The following is a 6,149-nucleotide window of genomic DNA, read 5'->3' on the forward strand; positions in this document are numbered from 1 at the left end:
AAGGTAGTATGGCATAAATGTAAGATCTGTGTTTGCTGCGGGAAAACTGAAAGTTACCTTACATAGAACACCCCTTATACCTTTCACACCTCATTCTCCTTACCACCTCTTCCTGCGTTTGGCCCAATTTGGCCCAATTGATGATTGAAACAAAACACAGAATTCATGTACAATAATTAAGATGTCTTTCTTTTTTTAAAAAAAAATATATCTTTATTGATTTCAGAGAGATGAAGGGAGAGGAGAGAGAGAGAGAAACATCAATGATGAGAGAGTCATTAATCGGCTGCCTCCTGCACGCCCCCCACTGGGGATGGAACCCACAACCTGGGAATGTGCCCCGACTGGGAATCAAACCTCGATCGCCTGGATCCTAGGTTGATGCTCAACTGCTGAGCCACGCCCAGCCAGGCATGTCTTGCTTTCTATAAGACCAATACACCTCGTGAAACATGTCACATAAAGCATTCCTTGTTTCTTTTTGACTGAGATGGCGCTTCCCTTTACTTCACAAGAATTCACATAAACCATTCTAATCTGACCTTTTTTGTGACCACTTACTTTGCTAGAATATAATAAAAGAACAGAGAGGGGCAATCTCTCTATGTCAATTGTATTTAAAATATAACCCTGGTTTGGTCCAGAGTGTGAATATTTCTTAGATGCCATGAAGCCATTTTACACAACACTGACCCAACAATAATACCAATAGGTTGTCCCCTCTGCTTGGATTGTAGACTGTTTTCCTTACCTAAGACCTGACATTCTAGAAAACTTCATTTCCTGCTGCTCCCCCATATATCAGTCAAGAGTCACACAGGATTCCTCAAGCACTGTAGCTGATGCTAGTAATTGTCTCTTGCTAGACATGCTTCCCTCCCTCCATAATAAAATCCTTTAAATTTTAGGGGGCTGTGTGGGCCCGATGAGAAACTACATCTCCCAGGCTTCCTTGAAACTTGAGGTTAAGCTTAGCAAACAGGATGTGAGTGGAAATGATATGCACAACTTCTAGGTCATGTCATGGGAAGAGGAAATTCCTGTGCTCTGCTTCTCTTTCTCCTTTCCCATGGACTGGAATGGAGCACCAGTGTGGCGATTGCTAGCAAATAGCAAACAAAGAGAGAAGGAATCTGAAACCCCGCTGACTTCATGAGCAGCGCTGTCTACTGACTCTGGACAGCCTGCCTACATCTGGACAGTAATAAATACACTGCTATCTTGTTTGAGTCGCTCTATTATTTCAGTCTCTTTATTACAACAGCTTAGCTTTATACCCTAACTAATATATACCTTCCTCTTTCCGGCCTCCATATCTTTGTTTCTGCCATTCTCCCTTCCTGGAATGTCCTTAACTATTTAGTGACCACCTACTTACATGAGATTCTCCCTCTGACTCCCCTATGTGAGTGCAGGATTTTCCACAGCTTCATCTCTTTTCTTATTAAGTTCCTATCACAGTGGATTGTGGGGAGTTCTGTGTCATGTCTTTCCAGTTAGATCATTGAGTTTCTCAAGATGAAGGATGATACCTTTTATACCCTGGAGTGTTCATGAATATTTGTTGAAATAACAATAATAATGATGATGATAATAATCATAATATGCTGTAGTCATTTTAAGTTGTACACTTCCATGGATTTTTATATACTCCTTTTAAATAACTTTAATATTCATTGTGCTTCCTGCTTCTGGGTATATATACAAAGAAAATAAAATTAGTATCTTGAAGAGATATCTGCATTTCTATGCTTGTTATGGCATGTTTACAATAGCCAAGGTATGGAAACAACCTACATACTTGTCGACAGATGAATAGATAAATAAAACACACACACAATGGAATATTATTCACCCTTAAAAAATAAGGAAATCTTGTCATTTGCAATAACATGAATAAAACTAGAGAACATTAGGCTAAGTAAAATAAACCAGACACAGAAAAACAAATACTGCATATGGGACCTAAAAATATGAGCTCATAGAAGCAGAGAGTAGAATGGTGGTATTAGGACTTTGGGGGTGTGGGATATAGAGAGGTGATGCAAAGGGTACAGAGTGTCAGTCATGGTGAAACAATGACCCATAGTAGTGTGGGAGATCTCAAGGATATAAGATTGAGTTGGAGGAGGTTCGGCGTAGGCCTAGACCTTCAAGAGCTAGGAAGTCCCAGCCATAACTTTGAATTGGACACACTCTTGAGAAGACTGGTAATTGGTGCAGAGAAACAGTAGGCTTTGTGGACTCCAAATATCCCTGGGTAGCTTTAATTATATTGAGAGATTTCCATTCAGGTGTCAGGGTTCTTTGCCTGCACCTGGAGATTCTATGGCTATCCAAGTCTTCAAAATCCCCCCTCCAAAGTTTTAAACTCATCTCTTTGTTTGGCCCGTTCAATTCAGGACTTCCTGAACAATAGATGAAGGCAAACTCTGAGCTGGCAAGTAAATTAGGAGATCACAAAATAGAATGGATGCTTTAGATTAGAGGTCTTCTTTGATTTTGTTTATTAGCCAAAGGAAGGCAGCAGGAAATTTCAAGTCCCAAACAACAATTCTTCACTGCCCAAGACACATCTAGAAGACGGGCTTCCATTTGTCTTTTTTTAAAAATCAGAATTTGCTTGTATTTAGCCTAACTACTAAGCTTCATGGAAAAAGGAGGCTCTGTGAAGTTGGTCCAGGAGCCTGGGATTCATCGGTGGTGAGAAGTCATCCTGAATAGCAAGTGCACAGGGGCCAAGGGACAGCTTCCTGTTCTTCTACAGGAAGAGAGTGCACAGGCCTTCGCAAGAGAGCTGGAGAGCCTGAAAGAACTCTTGGAAAATGTTTCCTCAAGCCAAAAGGCCTTGGCTTCAGACCCAGACAGCCACTTTCCTGCTTGGCAGGAAAAGGAGAACCCCCAGAAATTAGGCTTGTGGTTATCTGGAAAATAATTGCTAGCTTTTTCCATCCACTAAGAAGTATTCTATGTGCTTCATATTTATTATTTTATAAAGTCCTCACCCATTTTAATAAGTAGGTGTTATTATTATTATCATTAATTATTATTAAAATTTCCTTTTATAGATAAGAACACTGAAGGACAGAAGGTTTAAAACTCTCTCCAGGAGTACATAGATAGTGAGGAGTAGGGATTGGATTTAAATGCCGAAGATTGACCCTAGAGCATGAATTCTAACCTCTGCACTGCAGCTGCTTGGGCTCTTTTTCCTTCTCTGGCCTCATGACTGGGTCTGTGGGCACAATGGGGAGGTGTGCTAGAAGGTAAGCCTGGTCCCCAGGTGTGCTTCAAGGATGATGTCCAACATTGTTATATCCTAGGACCTTGATGGTTTGGTCCCAGGAGTGGTGGAGGAAGGGCATGAAGGCACATATGGGCACACTGTGGGACTCTCTGTGAATCACTTTTTATAACAACTGTTCTCTTGGTTTATTTTCTCACTTTCTCTTAAATATTCTTCTGTCTCATTTCTCTCACTTCGGTCTCATTTCAGGTGATTCAAATCAATAGGAGCATCACCTTCTTAACTAGGACCCCTCACCTTTCTCTCCCCACCTACCCAATGCTCTCAGTGCTGTCAGAGTGACCTCTACCATCACTATCCTGCTTCTGAAGATACTTCCATGGATTTTATGTCTTTATCATATATTTCAAATTCCTTGACTTGTCACACCATGCCTTCCATGTTAGAACCTAGTTACCTCTCTAAGCTCATGTCCCATGGGTCCCTCTTCCCTTCTCCCCGCATACCCACCTTCATCCCTATATTCTCAGCAAACTACAGCACTGTCAACATAACATGGTGTTTCACATCTCCATGAAGCAGCACATGTCCCTCTCTCTGTTTGCAACTTACATGCACATCTTTCCTCTATTCCCACCCCCAACATCTTTATGACGCTATTACTCATATTATCACGTCAAATCAAATGTTATCTCTTCTCTTGCTCTAAAGCCTTTATGGCAGCTCCTCCCCCAGGCTCCCATAGCACCCTGTGACAAGGACAAGCTCTGGGATTAGACCATGAGGTTTCCCACTCTAATCACAAAATATATATGCATTATTAACTTGGACCAAAAAAAAGTTAGGTTCTCTAAGTATCAACTTCTTTGTCTGTAAGATGGGGCTACTAGAGAAGATTCCCCACAATGAGTTGCTGGGAAGGGTAAATCTTGTAGAACATGAAGGGCACTTAGCTCAGATGCCAAGCACAGAGTAAATAGCAGGTGAGTGATAGCTTTCATCAGCATTACAGTCATCACCCTATTCATCTCACTGCCGGGTAATTGTTGACCCACAATGCGTGTCTTCTTCTCTAGATGTACACTTCTCGAGGATACTGTCTGTGTAATTGGATTTTATATCCTTAGCACCTGGCACAGTGCCTACCACGTAACAGGTGCTCAATAAACACTTATTGAATGAATTATAACTCAATTATCTGCCATCTGGTTTGTCCGAAGCCACATATTAACAGGATCTAGCCTACTGCTCCCCCATTCCATCATCCCATCTGCCTTTGGATTTAGGAAAAAGAGAGTTTATCATGCATCTTCTTGCGGAGTCACACAAGACTTTCGGCTCTGTTCTCACTGCCTCCCAATAGTCCCTGCTAGGTTGCCTTGGGTTTCAAAGAATTAGACTGCTGATCATCCCCTGGGAATGCGTGACTGTTGCTTTTTCTCAGAGTGATGCTGCTGGCAACTTGCTAGCTTCAAAGCAGGTATGATATGTAGAAGCTACAATACCCTTCCATGTCCTACCTCAACAGGGAGCATTTTGCACACATTAACGCCCCCCACAGTGTCACTAACACAGGCCATTGTAAGAAACAATTTTTCAATAAGGGGTAGGAGATAACTGAGCGAACTTATTTCACGGCACTAAGGACAGCAGTGCACATCACTGTTCCTGAAGTTAATCAACTATTTTCCCACGGCTGGCCATTTCTCTTAGGAGCCATCCAGCTGACACATTGCAAAGGTGAGGTTGCTCGCATCTTTTATCCATCTCTTCCCACTTCTTGAAGACCAAAAGACTTCACCTCATTTCTCCAGTGCTCTTCAGGGAGAATTCTCCATTTCCTATTTATTTGTTGTGCACAGTCCATCGTAAGTAAATAAGCTATTAATATGCTTTCCTAAATAAAATACCAGTCTCTGCTCAAAATCCCACCTTTAGTAACACAAAGAATCAGGGGGAGATTTACATTTTTTTCTTTAGAGACCTTGAATATCTTAGAAGAAAATTTGAACGATCTCTCTAAATGGAAGGAGAAGTCGAAAATGCAATTTATCTTTGTGCATAACAAACTCCAGGGTCAATATTTTCCTTTCTTTCCTTTTTCTCCCCTTTCTCTTTCCTCTCCCTCTTCTCCTTTCTTTCTTTTGTCATGTCTTCTAAGCCATAGAGTCTACTGAAAGAGGGTAGAGGTGAAGAAATAAAAATGGTCCCTTGTCTTCAATTGACCCCTCCTGCTCCTCAGTGTGTGTAGGTGGCTTCTATGATCCAAGTTGTCCGGAAGCCCCATGTAGCCAATATTGCTGAGGTCAGGAGAGAACAATTCTCTTTTCTTTGGACCCTCCCCACCCACTAGCCTTCCTATGGCTCTTCAGCTTACCAGAGTTAGAGCATTTTTCCTTCCCTTCTTTTAATTTTCCAAGGGCTCTCCTTCTCCTAAGCTTCAGTCATTCTGTTTCATTTGGGTGGTAGGGGGATACTCTCCAGACCTTGCAGCTTCAATATTCATAGGACAATCCAGCACTTCATCCTGAAAAATGATTTTATCCTGGAAGAGTGTCTACATAATCTGTATAGTCCTCCAACTGAAGACTGATCAAATTTCCTTTTCTGTTACTCTCAGTTTGGTCTATGCCATGCCCTGGAAATGGGGCAACACATGACAGGATAAATCAAACCCTGGATTTTCAATCAGGAAGCCAGAGCACCTCTTTCCCCACTCTCTTCCATCATCCCTTGATAGACCTGGGTCATGCCAAGTGTCTGGCCTGTGCTCCAGGCATATCTAATGGGATACTAAGGCCTTGAAAGGGAACTTGAAGGCAAACTTCAATTATTCTTGCTGTTATCATTCCTAAGGCTTCTATTGAAAGGTGACAACGTAGGAAGGACTTTATTTTGGGCT

The sequence above is a fragment of the Miniopterus natalensis genome, chromosome 13, assembly GCF_054644295.1.
Source record: "Miniopterus natalensis isolate mMinNat1 chromosome 13, mMinNat1.hap1, whole genome shotgun sequence".
In the NCBI taxonomy this organism is placed as follows: Eukaryota; Metazoa; Chordata; class Mammalia; order Chiroptera; family Miniopteridae; genus Miniopterus; species Miniopterus natalensis.